Source organism: Aquarana catesbeiana, linkage group LG10 (genome assembly GCF_042186555.1).
Source record: "Aquarana catesbeiana isolate 2022-GZ linkage group LG10, ASM4218655v1, whole genome shotgun sequence".
NCBI lineage: Eukaryota > Metazoa > Chordata > Amphibia > Anura > Ranidae > Aquarana > Aquarana catesbeiana.
In genome coordinates this window covers 260,233,601-260,253,761 of record NC_133333.1, presented here as the reverse complement: position 1 = coordinate 260,253,761, position 20,161 = coordinate 260,233,601, and the positions used below count along the sequence as shown (strand labels likewise).

Here is a 20,161-nt window from a genome sequence, read left to right as displayed (position 1 = left end):
ACACGGGGGGGCCACAGTCATGTCTTTATGGAGCTGGCTTTGTACACGGGGGGGGGGGGCACAGTCATGTCTTTATGGAGCTGGCTTTGTACACGGGGGGGGGGGGCAAAGTTATGACTTTATGGTGCTGGCTTTGTACACTGGGGGGGGGCACAGTCATGTCTTTATGGAGCTGGCTTTGTACACGGGGGGGGGGGGCAAAGTTATGACTTTATGGTGCTGGCTTTGTACACTGGGGGGGGGCACAGTCATGTCTTTATGGAGCTGGCTTTGTACACTGGGGGGGGGGCACAGTCATGTCTTTATGGAGCTGGCTTTGTACACGGGGGGGGGGGGGGTGCACAGTCATGTCTTTATGGAGCTGGCTTTGTACACGGGGGGGGGGGGCACAGTCATGTCTTTATGGAGCTGGCTTTGTACACTGGGGGGGGGCACAGTCATGTCTTTATGGAGCTGGCTTTGTACACGGGGGGGGGGGGCAAAGTTATGACTTTATGGGACTGGCTTTGTACACGGGGGGGGCACAGTCATGTCTTTATGGGACTGGCTTTGTACACGGGGGGGGGGCACAGTCATGTCTTTATGGAGCTGGCTTTGTACACTGGGGGGGGGCACAGTCATGTGTTTATGGAGCTGGCTTTGTACATGGGGGGGGGGGGGGAACAGTCATGTCTTTATGGAGCTGGCTTTGTACACGGGGGGGGGGCAGAAAAGGGTCTTCACCAGGGGGGCCCATCCATTAGGGGGCGCCGCCCTTCTATCCATGCGTCCGGCCCCCTAATCTACATTTGTAGTGCCGAATGCATGGATTCCATTGGGGGGGTTGTCTGTGTTTTTTTGTTTTTTGTTTTTGTTTTTTTTTGAAGTATGTGATTAGAGCCCGCCCAGTTGTGTGAAAATATCGCATAAATATTTGCTATTTTCACACTCAATCTTCTCCCTGCCAATCGGGAAGCAGGTCGTGAGACACGTTTCCCGATTGGCCAAAACGACAAGCGATCCTATTGGACCACGGCGAGGAGGAGGGAGGAAACATGAAGCCTGCCGGAGGAAATACAGGGGTGGGGGAACGCTGCCTGGGGGTAAGGGGGGGGGGGGGTGGCTGGTGACCGGCCTGAAATATACCACCAGCTGCCACTGGTCTTCACCAAACTGTTACTACAAGGTTGGAGGTTGGAGGAGGACAATTGTCTTCAATGTCTTTGTATGATGGAGGATTATCAGGACCTTCACTGGAGATAACTTGACTCTCTAATCTGGAGGGATGTCAACATCCTTTGGGCCATATAGTGTATTGGTGTGAAATGACCGCATTACTAATATTGTTTGAGTTTTTAATCATGAGCCAAGGACATGAGCCAAGGACCGCACTGATGTTGGATGAGAAGACCTGACTCACCATTGGCATTCCAATTCATCCCAAAGGTGTTCCTTAGAGTTGATGTTAGGGCTCCAGTGTTCCTCCTCTCTTCTGCAAAATTTTGGCGGGTATCTTTGGGAATTTGTGAGGTCAGGCACTGATGTTGGATGAGAAGACCTGGCTCACTGTCTGAGTTCCAATTCATCCCAAAGATGATCAGTAGGGATGAGGTCAGGGCTCTGTGCAGGACACTTGAGTTCCTCCACACCAAACTGGTGACACCATGTCTTTATGGATCTGGCTTTGTATCTTGTTACCACGAGGTTGGAAGAGCACCATTGTCTAAACTAGGAGTACTCAACTTTTTTTGGGACCAGGGCCCAGTAAATGATTCCAGAACCTTCCATGCCCCAACAGTAGAGGATAAAGTTTATACTGGTACAATAAAAGTATATGGGGATGGAAAACCTGTATTGAAATGCTGGAAGACTCTGGATGGGTTTTTTTTAAGGCGACTGGGGGGACACTGTGAAAGGGTGAGGCTGGGGGCTCTCAGGGGGCCTTGGAGGTCACTATAGAAGATTGGGGGACACTTCGCAAGCTGGGAGACCATGCAGGAGATTAAGGGATCTTCAGCTGCCTGGAAGCCCCAGGAGAGGGGAGGCTGCAGCCCGGTGGTGGACCATCGCCTGGTGGTTGAGATTCATTGGTCTACAATGAAGGATGGACTATTACCAGGACCCTTCATTGGAGACACCTGAACCCCTTCATTGTAGGAGGAAAGAGGGGGTGTTGGTTCACATACTTTTGGCCATATAGGGTATTATACAAATAATAGCTCTATAAGAATAGTTTAAACAATATATATATATAGGTTCTAGTACCCTCCCCCACTCTATCCTGAACTAAAAGCCATTGGTTGGATTTGGGTTTTAAAGGTACACTGACCTCCTGTAGAACACAATTGGATTACAATGACAACCGTTCTTCTTCCACAGATCATCAAATCCCCCCCCCCCCAGGTCCTCTTGTTGGAGGTGACCAGCGGCAGAAGTCTGCAGACCTGTGAAGATGTCATGGAGGCTCTGATTGAGGTAAGTGCCCGTCTCCATTGGTTTGTTTGGACGGTTGGGGCCATTTGGACCCCACTAGATAAAGCCTGCATTGTATATACATTCCTGGAGGTGTCGGTGCATCGGACTCCAGATCAGAACTTTTATAATGATGGGACATTAAGGACTGTATACAATGTGTGCAGCCGCTCCCCCACCCCCATATAATATGTAGATGGAAGGTAAAGAGGCCATTCATCCATCTAAACTGTCTGTCTGTGTGTGTGATATATATATACACACACACACACGTGATCCTGCACTTCCAGGTAGGGGGCGCGAATGCGCTGTGATTGTGCAGTGAGAGCCAATCAGTAGGTACCCGCTAATGCTTCGGTGCGGAGGGAGAACGGCGGTCTATGTAAACAAGGCAGATCACCGCCCTGCCAGTAGGGAAGGCATCCTGTGTTCCTGCAAAGCAGAGACGTGGATCTATGTCTTGCCCCTAGTAAAGTGCCTCCCCCACAGTACACAAACACTGGCTAGGCACACATTTAACCCTTTGATCGTCCCTGATGTATACCCCTTCCCTGCCAAAGTTTTTAGTACAGTGACAGTGCATATTTTTAGCACTGATCACTGTATTAGTGTCACTGGTTTCCACCAAGTGTCATTGTCCGATTTGCCCGCCACAATATCACAGTCCGGCTATAAGTCGCTGATCGCCGCCATTACTAGTAACTAAAATATCCCGTAGTTTGTAGACGCAATAACTTTTGCACAAACCAATTATTATACACTTTTTGAGATTTTTTTTTTTTTTTTGTAGCAGAATAAATATTGGCCTAAATTGATGAAGAAATTTCAATTTATTTATTTATTTTTTGGATGTTTGAGACCCCTTTCACACTGAGCCCCCCCCCCGGGCGGCGCTATTCGGCCACTAGCGGGGGCGGTCTTAACACCCCCCCAACCCCCCTCCCCACCCGCTAGTGGCCGAAAAGGTGTTAAATTCGCCCGCAAAAATGCCACTGCAGCGGCATTTTGCCGGCGGTATAGCAGTGCTGCCCCATTGTTTGTTTTCAATGGGCAGGAGGTATATTCACCCCTCCTCCACCGCTGCAAAGAAGCTGCTGGCAGGACTTTTTGTGACGCCCCGCCAGCGCAGCGCAGCGCCCCCCCCCCCCCCCCATGTGAAAGCACTCGGTCTTTCACACTGGGTTTGCAGCTGAGGCTTTTTTCAGGCGCTATTTTTAGCGCTGTAACGCCTGAAAAATGCCTCCGTGTGAAAGGGGTCTTATAGCAGAAAGTAAATCTCCTGGTCAGTTGAACTGATGACCCCAGTGCTGCAAGGCGTAAGCGCTAACCACCAAGCCAGTGTTTTATCTTGGCAATATGTCACAGGATATCTCCAATGTATTTCAGGGGCTCATAACTCCCCACCTATCATCAGGGCCGAGGCACAAAATAAACAGGAAAATCTATAAAATTGTTATTGTTTTTGCTCTGATGAAGAGGGAGCTGTGAGCCCCCCCGAAACACGTTGAATATATCATGTGACCTGGTAAGATGAACATTCACAGGAACCTGTGGAGCTCTCATCCCTTTTATACCAGCGGTTGTCAAACCTATGAGCTAGAGGGGCCCTCAGACGTGGCCCCTGACTTCACACAGGGGCTGCACATGACTATTGTATAACAGATGTTACCTCTCTACTGCCAGACCAACCCCCCAGCTACTACTTCCCCCATACCTCTACCCATAAACTGAGACCACACCAAGCTGGAGTAAATCTTGGCCGTAGCAGCCATTTTATTAACACTCAAATAAAATGAACATTAACTGTATAAACATCTGTTAGAGCCGCCCCCATCAGTTGGTCTTTCCAGGAAAAAAAAAAACCCCAATCTTGCCGCTCTCCACTCTGGCACTGCGGTACCATAAACTGAACTAGGCCTTCAGCTGACAAACTAGCTCAGGAGACCACAAAACACTGACCGCAATGCCCCCCGTTAACAGAATTCCAGCTAAACCACCATTACCTGGAATACCACCAACGGGACCCATACCACCGATGGGCCCCGAACTCTTCCATATCCAGGGCTTCTTCCTTCACCAGCAAAGACCAACACCCCGCCACAGCACACACCAGGGGAAAACCTTACCCTTGTGTGCCCTGCCACACCCTCAACACTCTCTGGATCCCATCCTGTAAACCCAGAGCCCACAGGTGGATCCCCACACCATTCAGGTGTACTCCGTCCCTTCGCAGATACCGCCAGGTATCCACTTCCAGATCCAGGTGTCTAATTGCCAACCCCCCATTCCTAACCACAAATCTACTAACCTCCCTGTTCACCTTCTTCCTGGTCCTATTAATCGTCTCCACTGACCTAGCCAACCGCCAAGTGGTCCGCACTACAATGTCAGACCACACTATCGGCATTTTCTGAAAGGCCACGCGGAGTCGCCAGAAGTCGAACTTGATATCATGCACCAAGTCCAACATTGACCTGATCCCCAAGTCGTTACCACCCATGTGCAACCCTAAAACATCAGGCGGCCTATCCAAAATCTGTGCACTTCTGGAACTGTCCTACCCCAAGGGATGCTTTGCACCCCCAACCACCTAATACAGGCTTCCTGTCTGGAAATTCCCAATTGCCTCCCAACAACATATGAATGGCCTACTATCCAGACCAGGCCCTGGGTCCTTCCTGAAAGAGAAGAAAGAAAACAAAACACCCCATAACAGCAAATATTCCCTAAAACGTGATATATCCATACACCATATATCCCACCTACCCTTACCCTGTTTAAACAGGTAACAAGTGGGGGCGAACATACGATTTGAACCTCCGCGATTCCCATCTCCCAATTCGTTTTACCGCGGCTTCATCCAACCCCCATCTAACTGCCTCTGTAGCCGCCCCGATGCGAAACCAGTGAGAAGAAAATTTTTGATAACCCAAAGCCTCCAAACATTTACGAAAAACTGCAATGAATTGAAACCGGGACAAGGAAATACCTTCCCGGTGCATCAGTAAGGACCCCGCTGCTTCCGGGCGTATCTCGAGGAACCCCCTTACCAATTCTACTGGGCACAAGGGCGAACCGGGCAGTGAGAAAACCTGCACCGTCCTTCAATTGCCCCGCTGGTCTGTTTTAGATCTGCGCTCCAATATGGACAACCTATCCACGCCACAGCTGACCTCCACCACACCTATGCCCCCTTTGACTTCTTAGAAAGGCTAACTACTGTATTTATTGGTGTATAACACTCACTTTTTCACCATGAAAATCGGGTGCAAATCGTGTGTGCGTGTTATATGCCAATACTTTAATTTTAGCTGCCTCGGCGGGGACAGGGAGGGGGGCAGGACGAGCGCCGTCAGATTACATACAGTGAGAATCTCCTGTTTACTTGGCGACCTCTGTAATAGGAAGTCCCGTCTCCTAGGCCAACATTGGACCACTGTTCTGTCTATCATAGGAGATTCTCACTGTATGTAATCTGTCTGTGCTCGTCCCACACCCCTCCCTGTCCCCTCTAGGCTGTAGATGGGCATCGATCAGGCACCACTGATGGCAATGGTGAGGCTGCTGCATTGAAGGCATTGGTGAGGCTGCTGCATTGATTGCAATGGTGAGGCTGCAGATGGGCATTGATCAGGCTGCATTGATGGCAATGGTGAGGCTGCACATGGGCATTGATCAGGCTGCATTGATGGCACTGGTGAGGCTGCAGATGGGCACTGACCCTTATTTTCCTTCAAAGTTCCTTATTTAAAATGTAAGATTTTTTCCTGAAACTTCCCTCTTAAAATGAATGTGCGTGTTATACTCCTGTGCGTGTTATACGCCGATAAATACGGTAACTCTCTAATCCTAAAAGCCCCAAAGAACGCCGCTTTAAACACCACCTCATACTGTGATGAACACGTCATCCCTAACTGGGCCACTATCCTCCCCAAAAGCTCGAACGAAACAGGGCGCCTAGAGTCCTTGCACGGCTTAGAACGCCGATAACCCTTCATTGCTTGTCCTTAATGAAGTCTGGAAACAATTCCAGCAACAACATATTCCTTACTAGTCCCACTTCCTTCCATGACTCCGGCCAAGGCCCCGCACTCCACTCACCTTGAAAAAAAGCTCCAAAACCCCCCAAACGAGCCGCATCTGTGTAAAGTTCCAAATCGAAGTTGCTAACTAGCCCTGCCGTCCACAGCGCCCTGCCGTTGAAATTAGCCAGGAACGCGTGCCACACCATGAGATCCTCCCTATGTGCCCGCACCAAGCGCACATAGTGCTTGGGGGACGTCACCCCCCGCTGTACATGCCATCAGCCGTCTGCAAAACACCCTCCCCATCGGTAGAATGCGACACGCAAAGTTTAACTTACCCAGTAAAGACTGCAGAGTCCACAGCTGCACCAATCCCATGATCCCCCGAATCTCCGCCTGCATTGCCTTCAGTTTCTCCTCCGGAAGCCTACACTCCATCGCGTCAGAGTCCAGGACAATACCCAGAAAACTCAGCACTGTAGTTGGACCCTCCGTCTTCTCCGGGGCCAAGGGGATGCCGAACTTGACGGCAACATGTTCCAGCGTAGCCAACAATACCGCGCAGACTTCCGACGAGGCTGGGCCCACGCAAAAGGAAGTGGTCCAGATAATGTATGATCGAATTCACTCCCACGACGTCACGCACCACCCATTCTACAAATGAACTAAACTGCTCAAATAAAGTGCAGGATATAGAACCCCCCCATGGAGAGGCAGCGATCCACATAGAACTCCTCCTGCCAATGACATCCTAGCAAACGAAAGCTATCCGGATGGACCGGGAGGAAACGGAAAGCCAACTCCATGTCGGCTTTTGCCATCTGAGCCCCCTGCCCATACTTCCGAACCCAAAGCACCGCTGCATCAAAGGGCATATATAGGGTTGTCCCGATACCGATACTAATATCGGGACCGATACCGAACATTTGTACGAGTACTTGTACTCGCACAAATGCTCCAGATGCCAGATCCGATACCTGGAACCGGAAGTTGGCGGGCGGAGCGGAGATTGGTCTGGTAGCAGTGGAACACGAGGGTAAGCTGGCCAGGGCAGGGATGCATATTTCGTCCAAAACGGTGACCGGAGCCGTCACATTCGGTACAGGAAGTGACGTTCCGTGTCTCTGTCGGAGGGTAAACATCATGACCCCGGCCGGTCAGGAAAGATGGTGGGGACGAGCGAGCACCCCCCCTCCTGAACCGTACCAGGCCACATGCCCTCAACATGGGGGGCAGGTGCTTTGGGGGAGGGGGGGCGCCCTGCGGGGCCCCCCCACCACAAAGCACCTTGTCCCCATGTTGATGAGGACAAGGGCCTCTTCCCGACAACCCTGGCCGTTGGTTGTCGGGGTCTGTGGGCGGGGGGCTTATCGAAATCCGGGAGCCCCCCTATAATAAGAGGGCCCCCAGATCCCGGGCCCCCACCCTATGTGAATGAGTATGGGGTACATGGTACCCCTACCCATTCACCTAGGGAAACAGTGTCAATAATAAAACACACTACACAGGTTTTTAAAATAATTTATTAGACAGCTCCGGGTGGGGGGGTCTTCCTCCGGCTTCCGGGGTCTTCCTCCGGCTTTGGGGGTCTTCTTCCGGCTTCGGGGGTCCCTCCGGTTCCTCTTCTCCCGGCGTCCGGTTGGTTCTTCTCCGCTCTCTCTGGCCTCTTCTCCCGGTGTTCCAGTTCTTCGGCCGGCTCCTCCGTTGTCTTCATGCCGCTCTTTTGCCAGCGGAGGTCCGGACTTCTGGGCTTCTTGTCTTCTTCCCTCTTCTCTTCTCCAGATGTTGACACGACGGTCTCTCCGGCTGGACTGCTCTCTGAGGGCTCCGCTGTGACTTATATAGGCGGAGACCCCGCCCCCTTATGCCGTCACAGTCCCTGGGCATGCTGGGATTGTGACATTTTAGGGGGCGTGGTCACCAGGTGATGTTGACCACGCCCCCTAAAACGTGAAGCTGAAGGTATGGTATGGCTGAAGCTGAAGGAGCCCAGATAGGTCTCCCATGCTGCCGCTGTGCCCTGGGGGGGAAGGGTGGGTGGGGGGGGGTCTGGAGAGAAGCGAGCCGGCGGCCGGGACCGCCGAGCTCGCGCGTACTCCCGTGCCGGCCGCTGTGGACTCCTCACCAAGCGCCTCTGTGAAACTCTCCTCCAGTCATCCGATGTCTCTGGATGCTGCCTCGGCCTTCAGCCTAGAAAACGGCTCCTCCACTGCGGCCATGCTTGCAAGCTCGCTCCTCTGGGGAGGGACTCTCTCCTAAATGAACCTCCTCCCCCATCTCCCTGTGCCAATCTCCTTCCTCTTTACAAAAAACTTCCTTGCAGATGCCCACTGTTAACACTGTCGTGTCCGCCCTTCGCTTATTTCTTATATTTCTTTTACTCCGGGCTTCTCTTTATGTTCAATATACAGTTGTGCTCATAAGTTTACATACCCCGGCAGAATTGATGATTTCTTGGCCATTTTTCAGAGAATATGAATGATAACACAAAAACTTTTCTCTCACTCATGGTTAGTGTTTGTCTAAAGCCATTTATTATCATTCAACTGTGTTTACTATTTTAATATCCTAATCACAACAGAAACTACCCAAATGACCCTGATCAAAAGTTTACATACCCCGGTGATTTGGGCCTGATAACATACACACAAGTTGACACAAAGGGGTTTGAATGGCTATTAAAGGGAACCCTCCTCACCTGTGATCTGTCTGCTTGTAATTAGTGTGTGTGTATAAAAGGTCAATGGGTTTCTGGACTCCTGACAGACCCTTGCATCTTCCATCCAGTACTGCACTGACGTTTCTGGATTCTGAGTCATGGGGAAAGCAAAATAATTGTCAAAGGATCTGCGGGAAAAGGTAGTTGAACTGTATAAAACAGGAAAGGGATATAAAATTATATCCAAGGAATTGAGAATACCAATCAGCAGTGTTCAAACTCTAATCCAGAAGTGGAAAATGAGGGGCTCTGTGGAAACCAAACCACGGTCAGGTAGACCAACTAAAATTTTAGACGACTCTGTTCAATAAATTCTGCCATTTTATTACATGACATGTAATGGGAATAAAAGTGATAAAAAAATTAATAAAAAAATTAAAGGGGTAGTGTAAAAATTAAAAGGTAAAATAGATAAAAATAATAAAATACATATAAGAAAAAAAAAAAAAAAGTAAAGTGCCCGATCATCATGCTTGGATGCAGAAGTGAGCGCATATGTAAGGTATGCAGCCAACATCGGAGCGAGAGCAACAATTCTATCACTAGACCTCCTCTGTCTGTAACTCAAAACAGGTAACCTGTAAAGGCGTTTTAAGTGTCAATTTTTTTTTTTTTTTTAAGTACTGTAGTTTCTCGCCATTCCACAAGTGTGCACAATTTTAAAGTGACATGTTGGGTATCTATTTACTCGGCGTAACCTCATCTTTTATAGTATACAAAAAAAAATCTATTTTGTGTGTTTTTTTTTTCCCAAAACAATTGCCTTTGAAAAGTTGCTGGGCAAATACTGTGTGACACAAAATTGCAACAATCGCCATTTTATTCCATAGGGTCTGTGCTAAAAAATAAAAATAAATGTATGATGTTTGGGGGGTTTATAAGTCATTTTCTAGTATAAAATACAGATTTAAACTTGTAAACATAAAGTGTCAGACAAGCCGGGTCAGTAAGGGGTTGTATCTCCGCTTTGTATACAGAGGATGTGTCTGGAATTTGTCTTATGAAGATTTCTTCTTTTAGTGTTACAATGTATTTTCTTATAATAATGATGATCTCTGTGGTGTGTTTTCTTCCTATACACAGAATAAATAAATGATGGAAGTCGGATACAGAACATCCGGAGGACTCGGACCCCCCGGAGCGCCCCCAGCTGGTGCTGGAACAAGTGGGCATCACCGACATGGAGGACAACCTGAAGGTCCGGTACCCATCCAAGACCGACCTGAACCTCAGCGCTTCCTCCTTTGTGCTCCTTCCTTAGTATGAAATGTCTTCTCCTCCAGCAACCAATCACATCCTTCCATTGTCAGATAAGAATGACAATCGGACGCGGAGGGGTCGCTGGGAGTGAAATGAACGATTTCCGTCTCTACAGGAAACTCCGAATTTCTCCGCCATTTCCAGCGTTTTCGTATTTCTAGAGATACACAAGGAAACCTCATTTCTTTTTATTCTCATTATTTCTTTTTTTCTATGTTGGATGTTTTGTTGGCCTTTTCCTGGTGTAGAGATATGAAATATCGCCGCCATTGTTTGTGATATCAGCCAAAATAAACTGCCAGCTCAGAAATGGGGATTTCTTGGTGATGTTATTAGGCTGCTTTCACACTGGGGCGGTAGGGGACGTCGGTGGTAAAACAGCGCTATTTTTAGCGCTGCTTTACCGCGGATTTTGGCCGCTAGCGGTGCGGTTTTAACCCCCGCTGGTGGCCGAAAAAGGGTTAAAACCGCTCGTATAGCGCGGCTATAGTCACGGTATTGCCGCGGTATAGCCGCGCTGTCCCATTGATTTCAATGGGCAGGAGCGGTGAATACACCGCTCCAAAGATGCAGCTTGCAGGAGTTTTTTTCTTCTCCTGCCAGCGCACCGCTTCAGTGTGAAATCCCTCGGGGCCCTCGGGCTTTCACACTGAACAAACAGCGGGGGCGGTTTGCAGGCGGTATTTTTAGCACAATAACATCTGCAAACCGCCCCGGTGTGAAAGGGGTCTTAAGGTGTCATTCAGATGGGGGAGGGGAGGGGGGGTGTTGGGGGAAGGTGACCCTTGGTACAACCGCCAAACACAACCCAATAAAATAGGGGCCACAACATGCGATGCGATCGTGGTGGTGCGGAATTTTTTAGGGTGAAAACGTCGGGAGGTGACCGATCACATCCTCACCACATGTCAAATGCCTCTGAAAAGCATTCCACTACTGGATTGCTTTTCAGAAGCAGAAGGGGCTGCCACATGTATAGCAGTAGGATGAGGAATAGTGCCCCATCATTGGTATCAGTGGGGGGAATAGTGCCCCATCATTGGTGTCAGTGGGAGGAATAGTGCCCCATAATTGGTGTCAGTGGGAGGAATAGTGCCCCATCATTGGTGTCAGTGGGAGGAATAGTGCCCCATCATTGGTGTCAGTGGGAGGAATAGTGCCCCATCATTGGTGTCAGTGGGAGGAATAGTGCCCCATCATTGGTATCAGTGGGGGGAATAGTGTCCCATCATTGATATCAGTGGGAGGAATAGTGCCCCATCATTGGTGTCAGTGGGAGGAATAGTGCCCCATCATTGGTGTCAGTGGGAGGAATAGTGCCCCATCATTGGTATCAGTGGGAGGAATAGTGCCCCATCATTGGTATCAGTGGGAGGAATAGTGCCCCATCATTGGTATCAGTGGGAGGAATAGTGCCCCATCATTGGTGTCAGTGGGAGGAATAGTGCCCCATCATTGGTATCAGTGGGAGGAATAGTGCCCCATCATTGGTGTCAGTGGGAGGAATAGTGCCCAATCATTGGTATCAGTGGGAGGAATAGTGCCCCATCATTGGTGTCAGTGGGAGGAATAGTGCCCCATCATTGGTATCAGTGGGAGGAATAGTGCCCCATCATTGGTGTCAGTGGGAGGAATAGTGCCCCATCATTGGTGTCAGTGGGGGGAATAGTTCCCCATCATTGGTGTCAGTGGGAGGAATAGTGCCCCATCATTGGTGTCAGTGGGGGGAATAGTTCCCCATCATTGGTGTCAGTGGGAGGAATAGTGTCCCATCATTGGTATCAGTGGGGGGAATAGTGCCCCATCATTGGTGTCAGTGGGAGGAATAGTGTCCCATCATTGGTGTCAGTGGGAGGAATAGTGCCCCATCATTGGTGTCAGTGGGAGGAATAGTGCCCCATCATTGGTGTCAGTGGGAGGAATAGTGTCCCATCATTGGTGTCAGTGGGAGGAATAGTGCCCCATCATTGGTGTCAGTGGGAGGAATAGTGCCCCATCATTGGTGTGAGTGGGGGGAATAGTTCCCCATCATTGGTGTCAGTGGGAGGAATAGTGCCCCATCATTGGTGTCAGTGGGAGGAATAGTGTCCCATCATTGGTGTCAGTGGGAGGAATAGTGCCCCATCATTGGTGTCAGTGGGAGGAATAGTGCCCCATCATTGGTGTCAGTGGGAGGAATAGTGCCCCATCATTGGTGTCAGTGGGGGGAATAGTGTCCCATCATTGGTGTCAGTGGGGGGAATAGTGCCCCATCATTGGTTTCAGTGGGAGGGGAATAGTGCCCCATCATTGGTGTCAGTGGGAGGGGAATAGTGTCCCATCATTGGTGTCAGTGGGAGGGGAATAGTGTCCCATCATTGGTGTCAGTGGGGGGAATAGTGCCCCATCATTGGTGTCAGTGGGAGGAATAGTGCCCCATCATTGGTGTCAGTGGGAGGGGAATAGTGTCCCATCATTGGTGTCAGTGGGAGGAATAGTGCCCCATCATTGGTATCAGTGGGAGGAATAGTGCCCCATCATTGGTATCAGTGGGAGGAATAGTGTCCCATCATTGGTATCAGTGAGAGGAATAGTGCCCCATCATTGGTGTCAGTGGGAGGAATAGTGCCCCATCATTGTGTCAGTGGTAGGAATAGTGCCCCATCATTGGTGTCAGTGGGGGGAATAGTGCCCCATCATTGGTGTCAGTGGGGGGAATAGTGCCCCATCATTGGTGTCAGTGGGGGGGAATAGTGCCCCATCATTGGTGTCAGTGGGGGGGGGAATAGTGCCCCATCATTGGTGTCAGTGGTAGGAATAGTGCCCCATCATTGGTGTCAGTGGGAGGAATAGTGCCCCATCATTGGTGTCAGTGGGGGGAATAGTGCCCCATCATTGGTGTCAGTGGGGGGAATAGTGCCCCATTATTGGTGTCAGTGGGTGGGGGGGGGGATAGTGCCCCATTATTGGTGTCAGTGGGTGGGGGGGGGGGGATAGTGCCCCATCATTGGTGTCAGTGGGAGGAATAGTGCCCCATCATTGGTGTCAGTGGGGGGAATAGTGCCCCATCATTGGTGTCAGTGGGGGAGGGGAATAGTGCCCCATCATTGGTGTCAGTGGGTGGGGGGAGGGGAATAGTACCCCAAGGGTTGGATGAAGACAAGGAAAGGGCTGAAGTTAGGAGATGGATGATCTACACTGATGGTATTTTCTGGGATTTCCTGGAATACATTCCTTGTAGAAATCCTCTAATACCCCCGGGACACGGGACAAGTGAGGCTCCCAGTCTGTCTCTATATCCTCCAGATACACGGCTGTATACGGCTGGGGGGGTCTCGGGGTTCTTTTCATGGTCCTCTGAGATGTCAGGGGGGCATTTTGTAAACTTGGAGATATTTTTATATTGAAATGCCCCTCGGGGGTCACAGATCCGTCTTTTCCTCGGTGCTGTCAGTGAAGAGCCGTCCCAGATCTGTGTGTGTGAGGTCCTCTACCCGGACCATGGGGGGGGTAAGTGTCACATCTACCCGGACCGGGGGGGGTAAGTGTCACATCTACCCGGACCATGGGGGGTAAGTGTCACATCTACCCGGACCATGGGGGGTAAGTGTCACATCTACCCGGACCATGGGGGGTAAGTGTCACATCTACCTGGACCATGGGGGGTGTCACATCTACCCGGACCATGGGAGGGGGTAAGTGTCACATCTACCCGGACCATGGGGGGTAAGTGTCACATCTACCCGGACCATGGGGGGTGTCACATCTACCCGGACCATGGGAGGGGGTAAGTGTCACATCTACCCGGACCATGGGGGGTAAGTGTCACATCTACCCGGACCATGGGGGGGTAAGTGTCACATCTACCCGGACCGTGGGGGGGGTAAGTGTCACATCTACCCGGACCATGGGGGGGTAAGTGTCACATCTACCCGGACCATGGGGGGGTAAGTGTCACATCTACCCGGACCATGGGGGGTGTCACATCTACCCGGACCATGGGGGGGTAAGTGTCACATCTACCCGGACCATGGGGGGTAAGTGTCACATCTACCCGGACCATGGGGGGTAAGTGTCACATCTACCCGGACCATGGGGGGGTAAGTGTCACATCTACCCGGACCATGGGGGGGGGATAAGTGTCACATCTACCCGGACCATGGGGGGTGTCACATCTACCCGGACCATGGGGGGTAAGTGTCACATCTACCCGGACCATGGGGGGGGGATAAGTGTCACATCTACCCGGACCATGGGGGGGGGGGGGGGTAAGTGTCACATCTACCCGGACCATGGGGGGGGGGGTAAGTGTCACATCTACCCGGACCATGGGGGGGGGGGTAAGTGTCACATCTACCCAGACCATGGGGGGGTAAGTGTCACATCTACCCGGACCATGGGGGGGTAAGTGTCACATCTACCCGGACCATGGGGGGGGGAGGGTAAGTGTCACATTTTCTCACTGAATCTTTCTGAAGTCGTTACAAATCCTCCAACTACCGTCTGGTTTTGGGGCCTACAATAATGGGACTGCAGCGCTCCCTACTGGACTCTTCAATGACGTCCGGCTCCAGAATCCTCCTCATCACCGATCTCTCCTCTCCTCAGGAATCCGGGACGGGTTGTGAATAATGACCCATCTATAGAGCCCACCAGTCACCCCTCAGTGGTGCAGCAATGCCAATAAAACCGTCTACTGATTATAGGAAATTGATCGATGTGACGTGTGATCATTACATCCCATAATAAATAATCTGATTGCAGTGAAATAAAGTGTCCAATTCCTTATCAATAGAATCCCACAAATCAAGTCTATCATATGATGTCACGTATCTCCACCAGAGAAGGACAACTTTTCTTGGGGGAGGACTGGAGCCTCAACTCCAGACTCTGACATCACCAGGGGGCCGTACATAAAAATCAGTGAATACTCTCAGAAACACAACAGGATATAGTCAGACTGCAGACATAATACAGGAGATGATCAGAGACTGCAGACATAGTACAGGAGATGATCAGAGACTGCAGACATAGTACAGGAGATGATCAGAGACTGCAGACATAATACAGGAGATGATCAGAGACTGCAGACATAGTACAGGAGATGATCAGAGACTGCAGACATGATACAGGAGATGATCAGAGACTGCAGACATAGTACAGGAGATGATCAGAGACTGCAGACATAATACATGAGATGATCAGAGACTGCAGACATAGTACAGGAGATGATCAGAGACTGCAGACATGATACAGGAGATGATCAGAGACTGCAAACATAATACAGGAGATGATCAGAGACTGCAGACATAATACAGGAGATGATCAGAGACTGCAGACATAGTACAGGAGATGATCAGAGACTGCAGACATAGTACAGGAGATGATCAGAGACTGCAGACATAATACAGGAGATGATCAGAGACTGCAGACATAGTACAGGAGATGATTCCTAGACTGCAGACATAATACAGGAGATGATCAGAGACTGCAGACATAATACAGGAGATGATCAGAGACTGCAGACATAGTACAGGAGATGATTCCTAGACTGCAGACATAATACAGGAGATGATCAGAGACTGCAGACATGATACAGGAGATGATCAGAGACTGCAGACATAATACAGGAGATGATCAGAGACTGCAGACATAATACAGGAGATGATCAGAGACTGCAGACATAGTACAGGAGATGATTCCTAGACTGCAGACATAATACAGGAGATGATCAGAGACTGCAGACATAATACAGGAGATGATCAGAGACTGCAGACATAGTACAGGAGATGATTCCTAGACTGCAGACATAATACAGGAGATGATCAGAGACTGCAGACATGATACAGGAGATGATCAGAGACTGCAGACATAATACAGGAGATGATCAGAGACTGCAGACATAATACAGGAGATGATCAGAGACTGCAGACATAGTACAGGAGATGATCAGAGACTGCAGACATGATACAGGAGATGATCAGAGACTGCAGACATAGTACAGGAGATGATCAGAGACTGCAGACATGATACAGGAGATGATCAGAGACTGCAGACATACTACAGGAGATGATTAGAGACTGCAGACATGATACAGGAGATGATCAGAGACTGCAGACATGATACAGGAGATGATCAGAGACTGCAGACACGATACAGAAGATGATCAGAGACTGCAGACATGATACAGGAGATGATCAGAGACTGCAGACATAATACAGGAGATGATCAGAGACTGCAGACATGATACAGGAGATGATCAGAGACTGCAGACATAGTACAGGAGATGATCAGAGACTGCAGACATAGTACAGGAGATGATCAGAGACTGCAGACATAATACATGAGATGATCAGAGACTGCAGACATGATACAGGAGATGATCAGAGACTGCAGACATGATACAGGAGATGATCAGAGACTGCAGACATAGTACAGGAGATGATCAGAGACTGCAGACATGATACAGGAGATGATCAGAGACTGCAGACACGATACAGGAGATGATCAGAGACTGCAGACATAATACAGGAGATGATCAGAGACTGCAGACATGATACAGGAGATGATCAGAGACTGCAGACATAATACATGAGATGATCAGAGACTGCAGACATAATACAGGAGATGATCAGAGACTGCAGACATAGTATAGGAGATGATCAGAGACTGCAGACATAGTACAGGAGATGATCAGAGACTGCAGACACAATACAGGAGATGATCAGAGACTGCAGACATAATACATGAGATGATCAGAGACTGCAGACATAATACAGGAGATGATCAGAGACTGCAGACATAGTACAGGAGATGATCAGAGACTGCAGACATAATACAGGAGATGATCAGAGACTGCAGACATAGTACAGGAGATGATCAGAGACTGCAGACACAATACAGGAGATGATCAGAGACTGCAGACATAATACAGGAGATGATCAGAGACTGCAGATATAGTACAGGAGATGATCAGAGACTGCAGACATAGTACAGGAGATGATCAGAGACTGCAGACATAATACATGAGATGATCAGAGACTGCAGACATGATACAGGAGATGATCAGAGACTGCAGACATGATACAGGAGATGATCAGAGACTGCAGACATAGTACAGGAGATGATCAGAGACTGCAGACACAATACAGGAGATGATCAGAGACTGCAGACATAGTACAGGAGATGATCAGAGACTGCAGACATAATACATGAGATGATCAGAGACTGCAGACATGATACAGGAGATGATCAGAGACTGCAGACATAATACAGGAGATGATCAGAGACTGCAGACATAGTACAGGAGATGATCAGAGACTGCAGACATAATACAGGAGATGATCAGAGACTGCAGACATAGTACAGGAGATGATCAGAGACTGCAGACATAATACAGGAGATGATCAGAGACTGCAGATATAGTACAGGAGATGATCAGAGACTGCAGACATGATACAGGAGATGATCAGAGACTGCAGACATGATACAGGAGATGATCAGAGACTGCAGACATAGTACAGGAGATGATCAGAGACTGCAGACACAGTACAGGAGATGATCAGAGACTGCAGACACAATACAGGAGATGATCAGAGACTGCAGACATAATACAGGAGATGATCAGAGACTGCAGACATAATACAGGAGATGATCAGAGACTGCAGACATAGTACAGGAGATGATCAGAGACTGCAGACATAGTACAGGAGATGATCAGAGACTGCAGACATAATACAGGAGATGATCAGAGACTGCAGACATAATACAGGAGATGATCAGAGACTGCAGACATAATACAGGAGATGATCAGAGACTGCAGACATAGTACAGGAGATGATCAGAGACTGCAGACATAATACAGGAGATGATCAGAGACTGCAGACACAATACAGGAGATGATCAGAGACTGCAGACACAGTACAGGAGATGATCAGAGACTGCAGACACAATACAGGAGATGATCAGAGACTGCAGACATAATACAGGAGATGATCAGAGACTGCAGACATAATACAGGAGATGATCAGAGACTGCAGACATAGTACAGGAGATGATCAGAGACTGCAGACATAGTACAGGAGATGATCAGAGACTGCAGACATAATACAGGAGATGATCAGAGACTGCAGACATAATACAGGAGATGATCAGAGACTGCAGACATAGTACAGGAGATGATCAGAGACTGCAGACATAATACAGGAGATGATCAGAGACTGCAGACATAATACAGGAGATGATCAGAGACTGCAGACACAATACAGGAGATGATCAGAGACTGCAGACACAGTACAGGAGATGATCAGAGACTGCAGACACAATACAGGAGATGATCAGAGACTGCAGACATAATACAGGAGATGATCAGAGACTGCAGACACAATACAGGAGATGATCAGAGACTGCAGACATAATACAGGAGATGATCAGAGACTGCAGACACAATACAGGAGATGATCAGAGACTGCAGACACAATACAGGAGATGATCAGAGACTGCAGACATAGTACAGGAGATGATCAGAGACTGCAGACACAATACAGGAGATGATCAGAGACTGCAGACATAATACAGGAGATGATCAGAGACTGCAGACATAGTACAGGAGATGATCAGAGACTGCAGACATAATACAGGAGATGATCAGAGACTGCAGACATAGTACAGGAGATGATCAGAGACTGCAGACATAGTACAGGAGATGATCAGAGACTGCAGACATAGTACAGGAGATGATCAGAGACTGCAGACATGATATTATATTGGTATTACAGGGTATTAGGAGAACACAGACTGGTATCCACATGCTGTGGTCGGGATGTACACAGCGCTCCACAACACTCTTCTTATAATGCTGGCCATACAATATACGAAAAATCGCCTGAAATTCGGTCATTTAGACGGTTCGTTTGGCAGAAAATTTCCAAACTTGGAAAAACAAACGATTGATAAATTGAACGGTTAACCGCTTCAGCCCCGGACCATTTGGCTGGCCAATGACCAGAGAACTTTTTGCGATTCGGCACTGCGTCGCTTTAACTGACAATTGCGCGGTTGTGCGACGCTGTATTAATAAAATTTGCGTCCTTTTTCCCCCACAAATAGAGATTTCTTTTGGTGGTATTTGATCACCTCTGCGGTTTTTATTTTTTGTGCTATAAACAAAAATAGAGCGACAATTTAAAAAAAAAAACGCCAAATTTTTTTACTTTTTGCTATAATAAATATCCCCAAAAAATATATAAAAAAAACTTTATTTCCTCCGTTTAGGCCGATCGTATTCTTCTACATATTATTGGTTAAAAAAAAAAAAATCACAATAAGTGTTTATTGATTGGTTATACCATCTACAAAATAGGGGATAGTTTTATGGCATTTTTATTAATATTTTTTTTTTTTTTACTAGTAATGGCGGCGATCTGCGATTTTTATCAGGACTGCGACATTATGGCGGACACATCGGACACTTTTAACACATTTTTGGGACCATTGTCATTAATACAGCGATCAGTGCGATTTAAAAGCACTGATTACTGTAAAAATGTCACTGGCATTCAATACAACATCTAAGCAGTCAGACGGAGTTTTAAGTTCCGTATTTCACTATAGAAACTTTATTGTTATAAATACATATAAAATGCACAACTCCGGTGGGTGTAACAAGATGTCCGCCTTCCCCCGTCTTAGTGTATCCTTACTGTGGACGAGTGTGGGGTGTAGCAAG

The 20,161-nt window shown here is 48.6% G+C and overlaps 1 protein-coding gene across 1 annotated transcript in view; it reads left to right on the top strand.

Annotated features, from left to right (window-relative positions):
- The window catches only part of LRRC47 (leucine rich repeat containing 47), a 106,170-nt gene extending 95,405 nt beyond the window's left edge, over positions 1 to 10,765 (top strand). Inside the window, exons 5-6 of the transcript XR_012236419.1 lie at positions 2,359 to 2,454; positions 10,279 to 10,765. The gene's annotated coding sequence lies outside the window, so the exon portion shown is untranslated. The remainder of the gene's footprint in view (positions 1 to 2,358; positions 2,455 to 10,278) is intronic.
- The last annotated feature ends 9,396 nt before the right edge of the window (positions 10,766 to 20,161 follow it).